Source organism: Typopeltis vanoorti, chromosome 20 (genome assembly GCF_054136105.1).
Source record: "Typopeltis vanoorti isolate ZY-2024b chromosome 20, IOZ_Tvanoo_1.0, whole genome shotgun sequence".
Taxonomy (NCBI): domain Eukaryota; kingdom Metazoa; phylum Arthropoda; class Arachnida; order Uropygi; family Thelyphonidae; genus Typopeltis; species Typopeltis vanoorti.
The window spans coordinates 11,255,147-11,274,872 of record NC_143568.1 but is presented as its reverse complement, the minus strand read 5'-3'; the positions used below and the strand labels follow the sequence as shown (position 1 = coordinate 11,274,872).

Sequence of the window (19,726 nt, the reverse complement as noted above, 5' to 3'; positions counted from 1 at the left end):
AAAATAGGAAATAAAACTGAATGTGAGAATTACAGAGGTATTTCTCTACTGGGTGTTCCTGGTAAGATTTACGCAAGTATACTTGAGAAACAGTCGAGAAGGATTGTGGAAGGGAAGCTTGGTGAAGAACAACCTGAAATCAGGCCAAATAGAGCTGTCAGGATCAGATGTTTACTTTACGACAGATAGTTGAAAAATTATGGGAATATAACAAAGATCTGTATTTAAGTTTTGTAGATCTGGAAAAGGCATATGACAAGGTGCCAAGAGAGAAGCTACTCAAAACGCTACAGTTGTATGGTGTCGATGGGGCATTATATCAAGTAATACTTAGTCTTTATTTGAGTTGTAAGTCAGCAGTTAGAATTGAAGGAAGTACAGGAAGATGGTTTGATATTAAATCTGGTGTCAGATAAGGATCTACGTTATCCCCTCTGTTATTCATTATCTATATAGATCACATTATGAAGGAAAGTTATATTAAACCTGATATCAATATTGGAGATGATAATCTCAGCTCTTTACTCACCCAAAACCCGGTGAGGTACGGGAGTAAGTCTCCTACTATAAATGGTGGGATCGCAGATTCTCTTTGCATACAGGGTTTGTAGGACAATCACAAACATCCGTGCCCATAGCGGGAATGGAACCCACAGCCTCTTGGCTGGAGAGCCGACACGCTAATCACTCGGCTAACCAGACTCGCAAGTAAATTCTCTCTCTCTCCCTTCTACGTGTTAGGCCTACTGGCTTGTTACAGAGCTATCTTAAACCCTTCTAAGTTGTACCCGGTATATTCTATGGCTGCAATTGCATGTGTTCACGGGGCCAGTTTGCCTGCTTGCGGGAGGAAAAATCCCAGATAAACTAGAGAGAAAAACCTGCTGTCCCCGCCCAAGACCGGCTAACTTGGCAATGTTTGTGAAAGATCCTTAAGCTCTTCACGTCGGCGACGGGAATCGAACCCCAGGCATATGGTTGCTAAACGCATAGCCACTAGGCTAACCGCCCAGATAATTAATAAATAAATAAATACACACACACACACTCCTGAAAATTTATTTTTGTTTCACTTAATGTTTTTTTTAGATCAATGTATTTTTAATATACTTGTATCTCCAATTTTAGACAGTATGTAAAAATGTCGCCAAAACCTGCCAGAACAATAGAGATGCATCAGATACAAAGAATCATGTAGATGCCGGTGACGAGAACCATTGCTGATTACCATATCAATATTTATAATTCCATTCGAAATATAGATTCTATATTAGAATTTCTGTAATTACTAAGTTAAAACACATTATTGGAGATTCGACGAGGGAATTAGAAAACGGTGAGAAATGTTTAGGAAAACTCAGACTGAAAAGAAAAATAAGCAGAAAAGTAAGAGATAAAAAAATCATAGGAGTTAGTAGGACATCAATAAATAATAATGATGATAATATTTGCGCTTAACGAAGAAATGACTGCTTTGCAATCGAGAAAGCAGAAAAGAAAAATTAAAAGAGACGGTAGTGCTCATAGGACCAAGTGATTTAATTAGTGATCAATAGAGTATGAAAGGATTGTTGGAAAAAGCGAAAAAGAAGAGTGGGGGATTGAAAGTTGTTGGCCTGTTGACAAGATATAGCAGTGATGAGTTAAGAAGACCTTCGATACCAAAGGATTCGATGCACTGGCTGTGTAGAAGTCATAGGTGTGAATGTTTGTATCTGTGGGGTAGGGTTTAATGGTAGAAAGGATTTGTTTAAGAGAGATGGCCTCTATTTGAATGGTTTGGCATCGGAAGTCTGAAATTATTTACTGTAGGAATACCTAATGCAGAGGGAGGGCTGCACTAATGCAGAGAGTCAGGGAAACTGGAAAAACTTGAAACCCTAAGTTAGAACAGAATCCACACTCAACGAACCTGTTATGTGTTCGTTTCGTTGGCGGTGAGTTAGCTGATCTCCTAAGCAGGTGGCAGGGTTTTACTTCCGACATCTCATTTTTTTTCTTCTCACAAAACAAAACCGGCTGAAGAACACATGTAATCAAGAGGAATACCAGCATTCCTGTTAATTGGCTTCTAAGGCAATGATGCTAGCTTCATTGCCTTAGATACTTCGTTCATTATTCTCACTGTGATCGTGGAGGACGATTGACATTGAAATTATACTCTATGTAATATCACATTATTATTTAATATGTACGTATAGCATTTACCTTGATATATATGTTTTCCAAACTACAGTTTTGACAAAATTATAGTAACTCTTTGTTTTAGATATAAATTTTTTTTCTCTTTGAAACGGTCCCAGTTTTAACCACACTTTCACCACTACAATATTAATTTAAAGTTTCTTCCAACTCTTTTATGCACTAATAATTTATCGCAATATTGACTGTGTTTGCAGAAGATGTTCGTTATCATTATTTTCTTTCAATATTATATTTCTTTTATGTGATCGAGAAATAAATAATGACCCATTATTCTATTATAGTTTTGAAAGAAATTCTTTCCACTCCTTGAAACCTAGCTCATATCTGTTCGTTTTTAACTGTAGGACCTTGATTTTATTAACAAGATTTTACATAATTATACTACATTTTGTTTACATTTTAAACAAAAAATTAAGTAAAGAGTTTGACTGTAGTATTATATTTCTGTAGATGTGTTCAGAAGATAACATGCCTCCAGGTGAAATATTAATTTGCTTTTGTCAGCTTTCCGTATTTAATCGGTAAGATTAGCCATATAATATGTATTATGATAATTTGCGTTATTGATAATATAATTTGGAGATAAATTTTATAAATATAATTTGGATAAAAAAATAAAACACCTAGCTTTATTAAAAGCTAGATATTTAACTATTCGAAGTATTGAGTCATAAATGTAAAGTAATCAATCATTATTTATTGCAACTTTTGAAATATTCGTTATGCTTTTCAATTTTCTTGCATGAAATTTGTTCGTTTAAGAAGCTTTTTTCTCTTTATCTCATTAATCGCGTGCCTTTCGCTCATTTACGAGCGAATAAATGTAAATAACATGTATATTATTATGGCGCTATTTACATTTATGCAGTCAGTTTCTGTATTGTGGTAAATGAAATTTAATTTTTATCCACTGCGGATTTCTGTATTCGAGTGCATAGGGCCTTCGCTTGGCACCGAAAGGATGCAGGTTCTAATAATACCATGGTATGAATGATTTTATAGCACTTTCCAAAATAAACCAATAGGCTTGAAAAGCAATTAGAGGTGTATATAAATACTGGCATTAGAGAAAAAGTGAGTGAAGAGAGTGAAGATTCATCACTTTGTGCGCTAATTTATCAATTCTTCAGATGAACGATGTTCAATTTGCTTATTCATAACCCCATAATCAATAAATATGGACGTCGTGAAAACTTTTTGAAATTAATATTGAGTGACTTTTACAAGATTATCTTGAATATATTAAAATATTAAACTATATTTAATATATTAAAATTAAATAAAACTAATTAATGAGTAATAAAGACCCCCCCCCCTGAAAACACTATGAAGTATTCTTTGCTGTTATGCTTAACCTTGGATTATTGTAATGATTTTTAACAATGAAATCTTTCTGTCGATGAGAGATGGTTGTAATATGTATTAGACCGATACAGTAATGTCTCAGTGATGGGATTTCTGGACTTCTAAATACGTGTAAGATTTCTAAAAGTTCATATGGGAGATACTTAGGTGTTAATGGAATACCAATTGCAGATTATTTTATATAAATGACTTGATTTAACAGTATCAACGAAAGTGTTGTAGGAAGGTGCTGCGATCTGTCTAAATGTCAGCCATTAAGCTAGGTCAACTAAGCTGCGATTGAAAATAGTCGGTTATAGTAGTCTAAAGACTAGACCACTTTTTCTTACCATCAGGACCTAATTTGCGGATGGACGTGCAGTGCACATCCTGAAATATGAACCATAAGGGAATATTTCTGATGCCATTCGTTTAGGTAAACTTGCACTCATTAAAGTCATTACTGCGTTAACTAAAGAATTCTGAACTGAGCATCTAATATTTGTCCAATTAGAGCAAGAAGAATGCATTTACTATAACGAAGTAACAGCATGCTAATTCATTTCATTAAACTGTAGTATACTTTGGAACAAAGATATTCATTTTTTTTCCCAGAGACGGGCCACTATACTTGGAATAAAACATCTGAGTTAAATGATCTATGCCAGTGGTCGCAACCTTTTTAATATGAAGGGCGCAATACTGCTGGCGCCATAACGCTCGCGGGCGCTGCGTTGCCGACTCCTCCTGATTTAAATAATTAAACTTAAAATTACAATTGACATGAATGGTTTTGAAATGTCTTTCTATATTACTTTTTTTAGAAATAGTCACACTATTATTGCATAATAAACAAATACATTTGCCATTATGATTGATAAAGCAAGGCGCTCGCATCTGATCTGACAGATACATGCTAATTGTTAACATGAATATTCTTTTTGTATTCATTTTTTATTTTTATGGTATTTTATATTAATTCATATGTGACAAAAATATGTTGTAAAAGCGAGGTAAATAAAATAATGTTAAAATTTGAAATCTCATTTTTCTTAAAAACAACTAATCGTGAGAGAAAAAATGTCTGTGTCATGAGCCCTCCGTAATTTTAAAATTTTATATTGCGCTCTTCATATTAAAAAGGTTGCTGACCACTGCAAGATGTGCTTTACATTTATGGAAAATACTAAGGAAAGGGGTCTGGAGCTTGCTCCACCTTTACTAAGAGTTGCCCATAAGGCACTACTTATGCTTGCATCCGCCGAAACTTTTAGTTTCTATATATTCCGCACGAAACTCTTGTAGTTTCTATATTCGGCTATGAAATAATGTTGAATTCAATATTCACTTAATTTGTACCATCATGTATTATATTTGCAGTGTTTTTTCTTTATGTTTTCTTGCATTTTAGCACATACTAGTAATGAATGTATCTCTCAGATATACTGCGATCTACACTGCAAAATTACCTCTGCGAGCTCCAAAGCAGTTTACAATAATTTCTCTGAGGGCGCACTAAAAATTCACTGCGGGCGCTGCGTTGCCGACCTCTGATCTATGCTCATCGGTATAAAGGCTAGTGGGTTAATTGTTCTGGCTTTGCCTTTAATTTTGTCGTTTACATTGAATATTTTATCTGCTAATAAATAATTAATAGATTTGTTAATAAATTAATGTCAACTTAATTGCTATTATTAGTAACACGCAATTACTTTTAGTATCGATACAGTTATTCCGGTTTTGTGACCACATGTTTATTAAAGAAAACTGTTTTTTAAACTAAAGAAGTACTAAAAACAACACCCAACAAGTTTCGTTCGTCGTCAGACTAACATCTTCAGGGGTAAAGAGAACTAAAAGTTTAAAGCCCAAACTACTAGAAATTACGACAATTAGTTCATTTGTTGGTAAACGGAAAGACGAAATACAATACTTAACACAGATCCTACAACTGAATGGTTTCAATACTAAGTTAATTAAGAAAATTCTCAATACAGCACCTACAAGAAACTTAAATAAACAAGATTTCAAGAACGCATTTACAAAATTTACCAAACTTCTCTTCAAATACAACATAAAAGTGACTTTCCTGCCACTTGAAAAAATATCAAGATCTCTTCATCCTCCGAAACCACCACATCACCCAATGAAAAACCAGGGGTTTAATAATATTCACTGTTCCTGTGGCATCTGCTATGTGGGTCAGACGGGGAGATCGGGAGAAATCCGCATGAGCGAACATCAAAAGGACGTACAAAATAAGAGAGAACATAAATCGGGATTGGCATTTCACACAACCTCTACTGGTCATGATGTACTCTGGGATAGAACAAACATTTCCTATATAGAAATGAATAGTTTCACAAAAAAATTCAAAGAGGCAGCAAATATGATTAAAATTCCTACGCAATGCAACAAAAAAAAAGGTTTGATTTTAAATCAAGTTTGGTCATCGTTTATTAAAAATTTACCAATTTCAGACCTCGGACAGAGTGAGCGTGAACCACAGAACGCGACAACAAATAGCATTGTTTCCAGCTAACACTTATTAACGGTTGTATATAGATCTGTTATTCGGTTTTTTAATGAACTGTTTAGATATTCACAATACCAACAAATGAACTAATTTTCGTAATTTCTAGTAGTTTGTGCTTTAAACTTTTAGTTCTCTTTACCCCTGAAGATGTTAATCTGACGACTAACGAAACTTGTCGGGTGTTGTTTTTAGTACTTCTTTAGTTATTCAAATTAAGTGGATATTGAATCCAACATTATTTCAAAGCCGAATAGAGAAAACTACAAGAGTTTCAGAGAAACTGCAAGAGTTTCATACTGAATATAGATAGAAACTATAAACGTTTCGGCGGATCCAAGCGTAAGTAAACCTTTCATGACAGGGGCAACTCTTAGTAAAGGTGGATTAAGTTCTGATCACTATCCTTAGTATTTTCCCATAATGTAAAACACATCCCTAGGAGATGTATGATGTTATACATTATGGGAGGGGGTCACACTACCCAGACCGGTTTCGATCTTTGTATAGGTGTATTTAAGTAAAGACCTCTCTAAAAATTAGGTGATCCCCCAGACCACTTCCTACGAGTGACCGAAGGATCGCCCAACTCAGCGTTGTTCCACTCAGTGACAGACTCACCCCGTCACCAAGAAATTCTCAGCGTTGGCTCTACCCAGTGGCAGGCTCACCCCACCACCAGACAGAGCCATAATCTCAGCAGTAGCCCCACTCAGAGACAGGCAAAAACTTACCTGAGTAGGTACACTCAGATGTAAATACTCAGGTTGTAGTGATGCAGAGATTATGCTTTACCATACGAATTGCCAAGAAGTGTCACATTACGAAAAGGCTTACGAAAATGCTCTCTATTTAAGTACTTGTTTAGTTTTAAAAACAGTTTTCTTTAATAGACATGTTGTTACAAAACCGTAATAAATATATTGAACTTCTTAACCACAGAAACCTCCGCAGGAATACGTTTAGTATGTTCTACATACATTCCAAAGCGCTGCCAAAGAAATAGCTAAAATAACCTTCCCTGAAACCAAGCCATTGTAGACTTGAATAAGATACTTAAAAATATTGGAACAAAAAGATATGCTTTTGTGAAGTCGTAACACAGCGCACACGCCTTCTGTACAAAAATATTGAGACATCCTTTCAACCATTTTGTAAACCTGGTTCAATAGAAATTCCCACTAATTCTGAAACAGTGATTTATCGGTAGTTAAGATGGGATGTCTTCATAATTCATAAACTCTGAGCCGGTCGGATCATTCCTTCTACTTGTCTACAAAGGATATTGTAGGATACGTTATCCCATTGAAACATCTAAAGATCTTTGCTAGAATTTATCACTCTTGATAGTATTAAGCTATCCAAGATGCTAGAGTACTTCATCTTATTAAGTATCCCCCCCCCATACTAACATATATCCACCACCACATTGCTTCATAGTTTCTAATGTAGTCTTGTTGACAGCGTTTTTCATGAAAACATGCATCTGCACATTTCAGAACAATCAGTGTAGCGTTGATTTTTTCAGAGCCCGGTTTCCTTCGGCATGGTACAATTGTACACTGCTTAGCATCATTGTAAGTCTGTGACTGGTCTGTGCTAACCTAGTTGGCCAATTGATAGCTTCTCCATTCTCGAACTAATAGGTCAAGAGTTCGAATGCCGCTGCGCGAAACTCCTTGTTTGAGACCACTACAATCGTGACTATTAGATGTCTAAAGATTCCCTTGAAAAAGTTGCATGTTTGGTCCCTAGAGCAATTTGATGGACCAGCTAACCATTGTCCAACTCTCCCCACCCATAAGCTGTGAAATGCTGGTATCGGAAGTCGTTCCAGACCTCTCCAATCATCTATATACTATTTTGTAGATTGTGTTTTTTTTTTTTATTTTCATAGTGTCTGTTCTCATGTAGTCTTACAGCGCTCCGAAGAGTTTGGTAATTGGAGGAAGTAGCTCCCAGCTGCTCTTTGTCCTACTTGTGCTATTGTCAAATGGACAGTATAACACCAATCGTTTCCTATGTTTAGAAATAATAGTTTCTTTCATCTAACTGTTTCTTGACTGTCTAGAAATATTATAGGAACTGTCTTCTAGTCATACCAGAAGACAGTTCTTATAACTTCGCTGATCAAGGTATATCTTGGTCTTCTGAGCTACACTACTGTACACAAATAATTCTCTGTGGTACATTAGCAAAGTATCTGTTCCACTACAAATGACTTCCGTTTATTTTTCATTTGTATAAATAGATGGGTCGTGATAAACACACTTTAAGATATTCTGAGTATCAGCTTTGTATCCTAGGTGCATTTCTGTATCCTCTACCGTTACTCTTCGATTATCTTGGAAGAGAACATCAATCCCCCCCCCCCCCCACTGCTAGATTGAGGCAGTTGTCTTTGCCAGATTTACTGACGTTACTGATCTCATCTTTATATCGCTTCACTCATCTTCCTGCTGAAAATCTATTTTGAAGTCATTCGGAGAATGCATGCTACCAAGTGTTTCTCACTCACTAAAATTTTGTTGTAAATGGAACAGATTGGAGTTATGGACGAAGTAAGTAAAGTTAAATTAGTATATTATGTCTGTTCGTCGCAAGTATTTGGCAGCTAGTTTTCTCTTTTTTTTCCACAGGAAAATCCGAGTTTTAAAAAAATTACCAGCTACATATAAAAACAAGTATCTACCTTCATCGGAATCATAAAAAGGCATTTTATGTCTTAGATTGAAACCTAGGTATTTTCAGGAAAAGGCTAATATCATGTCGTCGTCCTTGCAACTGAGCTATAGAGGCGCTACCTTAATAAACACGGATAAACAACATGTCTTTAACATTTATTTTTTGTAGTGATTTAAGGAACGAGCACCAATACTCGTCATTGATGTTAATGATATGGAAGATAATGATACATGCTTTCTTTTAATTTTTTTCTGAATACGCAATGCTACGATAGTAATTTGATATCTTTGCTTATGAGGTATGTATATCGTAAGTATCTCTGAATTAGTGAATAGATTTAACAATCTTATGGAGAAATATAGTTGTATCGCCGGTCTCGTTAGCCAAATGATTAGCGTATCCGTTCTCCAGCCAAAATGGTTATGGGTTCGAATCCCGCCTAGGGGCATGGATGTTTGTGAATGTATTTCACCTTCATACAGTATATAAACATGGAATGGGTCACCATGAGAGAAATAAACCCAACCCTCCTGCAATGGGAGAGGCCTTCACCCAGGAGTAAGGAAGATACAGGCTTAATATCATAATTACATTAGAAGTTCCCTTGGAGAAAAATGTCAATTAACCTTTGTAAAGAAAGCGAATTGTATTCTGTGTTTAATTGAAATGTATTTGGTATTCAAAATTTTTGCATGAATTCTAAATTAATTTTCATAACACCAACACTGATGCTGATCTACTTCGAGCACCATTCTCCATATACGGAATTGATGCCATATATTCAACATATCAATTACAAAATTCCAATACGATTGCTGTTATCTCCCCCCCTCCCTTATGTCTTCCTAACCTTTGTTCCAAGTGCACTGTTGATCTTAAAACTCCCTTTCAGTAAGGAGAACATCCAAGTAAGTGTGCAGTTATTAACTCTGTTACTGACTGAAACAAAAACAACGACAAAAAATAGCGGAAATGCAATTGGACATCTTTGGCGCATAGATATTGTGTAATATTTGAGGTATTGTTGTTAGCAAATGAACAGCTAGGATAATTTATTAAAAATTCTTAAAATATGCAACAATTCCAATAATCCTATACCCCTAAGCCGAGTACGACAAACTCCAAAACAGAACGCCAGAATATGGCTTATAAATCATGATAGTAGTAGACTACAACTGTACATTATTTTATACCACACCCCTTTGAGTTGAGATAATAACTTAAGGTTATTTATTCTTTAATAATAAATATTAAAGACCCTCCCCTTCTCCATTATTTACTAAATAATTACTAATTATTTAAGAAATAGTGTGGAACACACATATAAAGAAATATGGCCAACGGTAACAGTCATGGGGAATATTTCGTGTGTAATCTGAAACTGAGTTTTCTTAAGAAGCAAATAATTAATTTAACATACAACATTTCCGTTTGTTGATGTTCTAGATGCGGCTTTATTGGCATAAGTCTTCGCCTCGAAGTCTTGTTTATACGACCAAGGAAAATCACACCAAATCACTGCCTAAATCACCATCAACTCGATGCTTGCTCTGATCTTTCGCCTGATAAATCTCCCTTTCTGGATTTGTCCCTCCGATTCTTCTCAAAAATTATGCTCCAGGTTTATCATTCATCGTGTATAGTATTATATATATATTGTCATACTCGCCTAATCTCCACCCAGACGCAGCATGGAAGCAAGCCTTTATTCAGAATGTATAAAGAAGATGAAAGTTTATCCATCGTCCCATTGACCTCGCCACAATACCTTTTGGGAATAATGGAGAAAGGTCATTAACAGCCGAAAGTTCCACCACCTGGAGGCCTACCAATTACATTTTAATCAATAATATGGATTCCTACGCACATTCCACGGAGATCTTCCAGTTAGTTGAAATCCACCTTTGGAGAGAAGCCATGAAAAGGTTTTGTGAAATTCGTGTGGCTGTTCTTGATCTTTCTAAGGCAGATGATTGGGTCTGGTATAGAGACCTCCTTACTAGGCTACCATCTTATGTTTTACCTTCGGCCCTTTGACATCACCACAATGATGCACTTCACTGTATATCAGTTTATCATCGTAGGTGGTTTCCTCTTATAATATTAATGCCAATGTACCTTGCAGCTCTGTCCTCTTCACGCATACTCTAATCTCACTAACCTCAATTTCTATCCATCGTTTTTCTGAGCGAGTGCATCTGATTCTTTATTCGACAATATTTGCAGTGCTCAAGTGATTCAAGCTCCTCCATAACTAATGTTTTAAGCACGATCTTCTCATCATTCTCCATCGTGCATTCTATTCGCCATGCTACTAAGACATAGCCATGTCTTATTTTTAGGAAGAAGGATCTTCCTTCGGTCCCCCTTAATTTTAATAATATTCGGATCTCCGGTTACGATCAGTTATCTCCTCTTGATTGTTCCTTCTGACCTTAGAATACTGTTCTCACATTTGTGCTAGTACACCTAAAGCCTCCTTATGTATGTAATGTTATTCAGAAGAGTGCAGTCCCCATAATACCTGATTCCTCATCAAAATTCCTCCTATCAGTCCCTTTTTGACATGCTGTCTTTTTCCGAATTATATATTTTTATAGGTACTTTCGTTCCTTCTTTCTCCTCTGAACCTGAAAGAAGAGGGGCAGCTGCCGGTCTGTTGGATGGACATAGAAAATATAGAACATTATTATTTCGACAGAATAAAGACCATTGATTAATATAATTCTTATGTCCTAATCCATAGCTTCGGTAGCTCAGTCGGTATCGACGATAATCTTTCTTTGGAAAGACTGGTTTCAAATCCCGTTCAGGAGGTGCAAAGAACCCTTATAACACCTTCGCAATGGCTTTACAATTGAAGTTGAAAGGAGTCGGTCTCATACGGGTTTCCTTCCGCTTCGGGAAACTCGGAAAACAGACAAACATGCCAAAAGAATCACTAATTTACTAGAAATAATACTGGTCTTATAGCCTTAGCTGCTTCGCCAATTACTCCAAACAGTCAATGTCTTAATTTACTTTGAAATAAAGATTTACCTCAAAACATCATTGGAGTATTAGCATACATTTAGAATAACGGAGTGCTATGTCAATAAATTTAGGAAAATGGGAATCATTCTTTGAAAACTTTGTAAAATCTTCAATAGGGGATTAAATAGGGATTAAATTCATAATTAAGTAATTACACTGCTTCAACAGTTTGACTGACTGATTGATAGGGATTGATGATAGCATCCCTTCTCTCCAATCAACAGGCTGTAAATTCGAATCCTACCGCAGGCATGGATGTTTTGTGAATGTCTTTAAGTGGGAGACGTATTTCATTGCGCGGTGTAAGGCGATCGTGTTATATTGGAGGTCTAAAGTGGTTTGAAAAAAAGGTTCAAGTTTGGTTTCTAGAGCAGAATTTCCAGATTATGCAAAATTAACTAAATAAATAAAAATATATAAAAATTAAAATATAAGTGTAAAATATATAAAAATAAAATATAAATATAAATATTTTTATAAAAGATAAAATAAAAAAAATCTTAGCCCATCCTCTTGAAAGCTATCAGTCCATTTATATGAACATAAAACAATATATGTTCACAATTCAGAATTGTGTGTTTTATTTATTTTATTTTTACTGGCAAAGGAAAACCCTGCAGTCTCTATATCAGGTTAACATGTCTTCAATTGTGAAAAGCTGATTGAAATATCTAAAGCTTGTCTTTCAGTTCTTATTCAAATCTGTAAAACTTACGGAACTCTAACATGGGTCGGGTTTTTCTAACATGTTTTTCAAACAGCTTTACAATCAATATCAATGACGCAACGAAGCAGAAAGATTTAGGTTTGACTTCTATTGTAAAATAGAAGTAAAATTGAATGTCTTTATATAAGCTTTTCTGCTAAACACCTGAGCCGTTTTTTTTCCCTCTGATAGAAAAGTTTTTTTACTCATTAGTGTTAAAATCCTACTAACCCGACATATCCTTAACTGCTCTTCTTCCGACTGCTCTATTTTTTTTTCTTATTTTCTTTCCTTTCGCCAAAGGTACCTATGTTTTATATTCCTACTGTTTTTAGCTATAAGCGCTCTCAAAGCAGTACCTCTCGAAGCAACTGTGAAATATTCGAATGAAATTCTTGAATACAAACAATGAAATGGTTTTTTAAAATATATCAAAACGCAATGGTGCATTTCCTAATGTCGGTGCGACTTATATCGACACACACACACACTTAAACATCTTAAGTTCCTTTTATGTGATTTGCATTGCTCATTATTTAGTAATGTACTGTCTATGTTATTAAACAACGACCAGGTTAAAATTTCGAGTATGCATATATTACGAAAGCATAATTTCGGAATGAATAGAAATAGGGAGAAAGCCTGTGTAGCTCAGTGGATGTGGCGTTTGCATACCACGGCGCTTGGCCGCACGAAGGAAGACTTGGTTTCGAGTCTAGTCGGCGACTAGAGGAAATTTTTCTAAGCCTTTTTTCGACCGGTTCCCGAGTTAGTCGATCTCTGGCACGGGCAAGCGGGTTTTTCGTCCCGTAAACTCAAGAAAATCGACCGTAGAACCCACATTATTTTCAGACATTAAATATATTGTGTTAGGGACCAGGAGATGGCGGCACATTTGAGCCGTCTCTCTTCACTGTGTACCGCTTAATTAGTGATAGCCTTGGGCCATCTGTCCCTGATTGGTACCAGTGGAGATTGAACTGCCCACTCAGTCTCCAAAAGTTAGACAGGGCTAAATGGCCTCGCCTACTTCCCGTATACGGGAATAAAAAGGCGTTAGCTGATTTTTATTTTCTTATTTTTTAGAAATAGTGAATACTAAAGTTCCAATTTTTCGAAGCTGAATATGTGTAGAAACTTTGAAAGGTTCGGAAATTTGACCAGAGGGATTATAAGAATGCAACCCTCGGCATCGAATCGCCTTAGCTTGTGCTACTTAAGACATGAGCGCTACCCATGCATCCGTATAGTAGTCTTTTATTAGTGCTTTTGATAAATTGGTCTGACAGCTGTTAACGAAGCTATATGGCTCTTTCTTTGATAACTATGTAATTTTGGAATTTCTTTGTATATGCCCGATGTTATGTAGCATGCTAATGACATAGCCCTCTAGTTTTTTGTAGAAGGCTAGTGAAGCGTAGACATATGGAAACCAGGAATGGAATGTTTTCATAACAGTTTGTTAAAACTGTACATATGCAACGCCGTCTTGTTTTCAGTCAATGCATCATCATCAGCAGCAGCAGTTCCATAGAATTCCATCATCTTGATACAGAAATATTTTTAAATCAGGACAGATCTCTAATCTCTCAACCGCAGTATATTCTCTTTTTCTGTTCTGCCAAGTATATTCTCTATACACTATGTTGAAATAAGTTTTAGCCCCTACTTATATTTTACAGAAGCGCGCGCACGCGCGCACACACACACACACACACACACACAGAGAGAGAGCAACAAATTCATAGCATGACAGTAGTGCATTGCATGTCTCGTGTGGTTTTTTTTCTCGTAAAATGTATGTAATGTAGAAGCATTACAGCTGTTTTACTATATTAGTGAAGTACTGCACGTTCTTCCGCATTCATTCTTTTATGCACAACAATCAAAGTTCTAGTAACCAGGAGAAACAGTTCAGATTGTTGTTCCTACACTGCAGTAAATTAAGATTATGAATTCAGACATCAAGTGTTTCCATTTCCACTCCGATTGGAAATGGGCATAGTGTGATTCTTTTCTTTTCTTTCCACTCTCTCTTTGATCCAGTCACGATGTTTTCGACACGATTCCTGTCTGTACCGTTAATTGCCATTATTGATATTTGCTTATGGTCTTTCGCAGATACTCAGACTGTGAAACTCGGTACGTGATCTCCTCCTCCTACTACTACTAACCTGTACCCGCTGCAGCCTCTTCAAAAACTCACTTTGATCATTCTACATCATACTGCAGAGATTTCCGTACCACTCTTCCAAGCAGCATTTGGTTTTTCTGTGCATTGCATGGGTTAAAGAACGTTATCAGTTGATAACTTTCTTTACCACTGATTTTGGGCAATGCAGTCTTTTAAAAATTCCAAGCAGAGACAAAAAGGGGGGGGAAGAGGTTGCTGGTGTGGATTTCTCCTGTAACTACACTGTTCTTCATGTACCGTTGACAGTATTCAGATATAGCTGTATATTTGTTTGTCTTATATACAAGCCGGCAAGATATAGAGAGTATGTTTTAATCTCAAACAGAGAATGTTCCAATACTGTTTCGGCACAGTGTATAGAAAACTTAATAACGTGTTTGAATTTTCTTTCAACATTTCTTACACTTCTAAAGAACACTACGAACACACTAGTTATCTGTTTAATTCATTTAAAACCGTCAATGATTTTCAGAAGTACACTGTGATATCCTTCAAACCTATAATTCCCTCTCTCTCTCTCTGGTTCGCTAACCTACTAGCGATTGGATATGCCTGCGACCACTGTTTCCCTGCATATTACCGAATATAACAACTGTCCAAACTTAATTCAATTTTTAGAGGAATATTAAAATGGAACTGTCTATTTTCATATAATATAGTTTCATAATATGCAATCCTTTGTTTCATTTTCTACATGTTCTTCACAAACATAGCCACCGCTCTTCGCTACTGATTTCTTGATTAAGCTTTGCGTCTAATCACATAACTGAATTATATGAATTGTCCATGGCGCAATAACATTACCACTTTCGTGAATTTTCGTTCCTGTAGTCGATGAATATTCAGATTTGAGTGCTTTGTTACACCACTCTCCGCATTCAGTAGGGTCACCAACTAAATTTGTTATTGATACCAAAGTTCAAGATCACTTTAGTGCAAAATAAAAAAAAAAATTAAAAAAATACGTTTTTTTAGGTAAACGCTACACCCACTTTAAATTTTTCTGCCTGTAAAATTATAGAGAACTGCAACATTAATATATGAATGTAACTGGTAGTAGAATGATAGTAGAATGAATTGGTGATATTTTCCTTCACTCACCGTTATTATTCATTTCATTACTCGTAGGAAACTCTCATTTATAGCTTTACTGTTTCATTGTAATTTATTTCCAGTTTCACATTACCGAAACATAAATTATTTGAGTAATTTATTTATATTGCAACTAAGAGTGATCTGAAAAAAATATGGGAAAACTAAATACATAACTGTGTTTAATATTCATTATACTAGAATTTGTGTACTCACTTTAAATATATATATATGTACCTAAAGTCAGACAGCGTTTTCACTAGCAACAAATAATGAACAATGCAGCATTCTTGGATTTTATCCTGGCAAACCTAAATACTTGCTTTGTATCGAAAAATGAGTATATTTTGGTGTGGTCATAGCTTCTTGAAAAGATATATATTGATAAATCATGTTCATCAGTGTTTCACTATTATTATTATTATTAACCAGACCTCCATGGAGTTCAGAGACTTATCGCAGGAGTTCCTACTCTTACACATACAACTCATCATACCTTGACTTAAATATATTCACTGTCTCTGCACTCACCACATTTTCAAGCGCATTTCAATCACCTACCATTCTCCACGCAAAAACAAAATCTACTCTTCATCTACATTATTGTTCCCTGTCTCCAGCTAGTCTCTGAAAAATATCATCCAACTTAATCTGGTAATTATCCCTTATTTATCAACTTATATGTCGCGATCATGCTCATCCTCTTTCTATCCACTAGACTGTAATTTGCATTCTCTCAATCTGTCCTCATGCTGCACATTCCAGAGACCAGAAACCTGCGTAGTCAATCGTCTTTGAACCATCTTTAACACCTCATCATCCTTTTGAAAAACCATGCGACCATGTGCACACTTGTATGCCGTCTGATCTTGGACACTGGAATCATAGCATTTATTTCTACATGTCATCGTTTTCTCATCATCTTTGCCATAATCCGCTGTGTTGTCCTCACACCTTTAGAAAAATGTTTCCGAATTTTTTTCAGATTCCTGTCCAACATCATTCCCAGATCTTTCATCTTCTCCATCTCCTGTAAGATATTCCCACCATTCGTATGCTCTGCATCCTATCTTTGCTACATAAATTTTAAAACTTTACACTTTGCAACACTGAACTGGTATCCCCCATACACTCGCCCATTCATCCAGTTTATTCAAGTCCTCTTGCATAGCCACAACATCTGCTCTACCTCTTGTAGCTTTCTCTAACTTTGTGTCATCGGAAAACAACTGTATAATCACTATTTAAGCACCTTCCAATATCATTTACATACACATTGACAACAATGACAGATGCCTTGGGTATAGTGACTTTCCTCTTCTGGGATATCGCTCCCCCCCCCAATACACAACGATGATACCAGCTGATAGATAGCCAATTTCCAATCCAACACAATAGTCTAACATCCAACCCCATCTATTACAGTTTAATCACCAGGTTGTCATGTACCAAAAACTGTCATTCTATCGAAGGCCTTTGATCTCATTTAGTGTTTATCCAACATCATCCCCCCATAATCATTTTTCGTTCTACTGGCCATATATTGAAAAACATTTCCAAGATTTTCTTTTAGCCTCATTTTCTAACTACTATTCATACTGCACTTTTGCTACTCTTACCAAAATTTAAATATACTACTGTATATGAATCCCCCGTGTCCATCGTATTTATTGCCTTGTTATCCATAAGTAATTGCTAAAACACGATCTTTCCTGAGCAAACCCATGCTGTCCATCAAAGAGAATTCTGCTGCTATCGACCCAGTTCTGAATCCTGGTCCTCACTAGCTTTTCCAACACCTTGACAACAACTCCAGATTGGCCTATAAATCGAAGCCTTATAGTAGTCTTATCATCCCTTTATGAAGCGGAATAATTTTTCCTGCTTTCTACTCCTTTGAAACTTGGGCAAATCTAAGACTCATGTTATAAAGGAAAGTTAAAGCTGTTCTTAACTCTGGAATGTTCCCTCAGTATACTCGGTGATATATCATCAAGGTTTATGGCCTTATTGACGTTAAGTTTACTCAATACCTCATATACTTCCTACTCACTTACTATTAGTGGTTCTTCCCCCTTTCCCACTGCTCTAAGTTCTGCATTGTGTTACACTTTCATAAACTCCTCATTTGACACCGCTGCTATATCCTCCTCAGTATTTATCATTCTCCCATTATTAGTGTCCAGAATCATCCTCCTATAATCATTCTTACTTCTACTGGCCACATATTGAAAAAATTCCCAAGATTTTCTTTTAGCCTGATTTGTTAACTGTTGCTCATACTGCACTTTTGCTACCCTAATCAAGCGCGTCACCTTCCTTTCTTTACTTCCAGACTGTATTCTTCACCTCTTTAGTCATTTATTTCACACCTTATTTTATCTCCTGACTTTTGGAATACCTTATATGTCTCCTTGTTCTAAAGATAAGTAGAATGAGATTTAATCGTTTGGTGATTTAGAGATTTCAGTCCTCTTATCCGCTACTTTGGGAGCTGAGTTGCTTGGAATTACATCCAAAGCGACCAAGGCTACTAGGATCGTGTATTGTGTCTGGGAATTGCGTATGGCCGATTTAATGATTTTGTGTTATGAGCTTCATGAATACAAAATTATTGTATTCATGAAGCTTTATTGGTATTGATACAAAATTAGTACTAAATTCGTTTGTATGTTTATCATATGAAACTCCCAATCACCGAAAGATCTTTGCTCAAAGTTATTCCACTCTGATGATTAAATGGATATTTCACATGCTATTAGCTATAATAGTAGCAAGTGATTTTTAAATTACTCCCACTCAAGGCTGGAGGAATTCACTTAAAATTGGAGGCAGAAACGAATATACAAAATAGTCCAGACCACTGTACTATTTTGTATATTATTTAGGTTTATATTAATGTTTTATACTGATACATAGGAAATGTTCTTAACTAATACCATGACAACACAAAACAATACAGTCAGTATCATGGCTATTTCCAATGATAGATCAGTTGTTTCATCCGCTTGGTTGTCATTAATATAAACTGAAATAATGATTATTCAGTATTATTATTATTATAATTTTTGAAATTAAATAAGTTAAGTTACTTAACAAGCACTAATTTAAATAATAATTTTCCTAATTCACTTTAACTTGTTTCGATTGTGCTATATATATATGTGCTATATTTTAATCCTATACGTTAAAGAAAATTATTGAACACTTCATAAATGATGCAATGATCGTAATGCTATAATAATAAATGTTTCACATTCGAAAACGTTTGTGTATTGCATTCTCCTAAGTAAGATTAAGCTAGATAAAGTGTAGTGATTATTTTTAAGTAGCAAGTACTTATGAAATACAATCCCACTTATGTTTATTAATGATTATTTATTAATTATCTATATTATTTGTCAGATATAGATAAAACATCATCATTAATAACCGAGTCATTTTTCTAATGATTTCTAATTCGAAGAATTACAGTTTAAATTTATTTAAAAGTGTAGGTAGTTGCAAACATTCAATTATTTACTGCTGAATGTTTGCATAATTCTACCTCTTTACGAATTACAACCTTAGTTTGAGGTTATTCTCATTAATATATAAGCATACAACAGTGGCCCGAAAAGTTTAGAATTATTGCGACATACGAATCCGTGTTTAAAGTAGTCAAACACTTATTTGTTGGTGAAATGGCTGGAATCGTGCGGATATAAGTGTCCTCCTGAGGCACCGTATTTATGAGTCGACTACAGATGTACTGTAATAATTGGTTTTAACATCAAATTATGAAAGGCGCTAGCTTTTTTTTTTTTTGTGTCTGTTGTCTCAATAACGCTTCCTAAATGTTAATAACTGATCACGAAGTTAGATATATGCATTCTCTTATCATAGTATGAAAAACAATGAGGGTTTGGTCATAATGAGTTTAGTTGCGCTAATA

At 35.5% G+C, this 19,726-nt stretch overlaps 1 protein-coding gene across 1 annotated transcript in view; it reads right to left on the bottom strand.

Moving 5' to 3' along the window:
• Positions 1–19,726, bottom strand: part of LOC150095225 (myelin transcription factor 1-like) — a 171,412-nt gene that overhangs the window by 49,217 nt on the left and 102,469 nt on the right. The gene's annotated exons all lie outside the window — the stretch shown is intronic.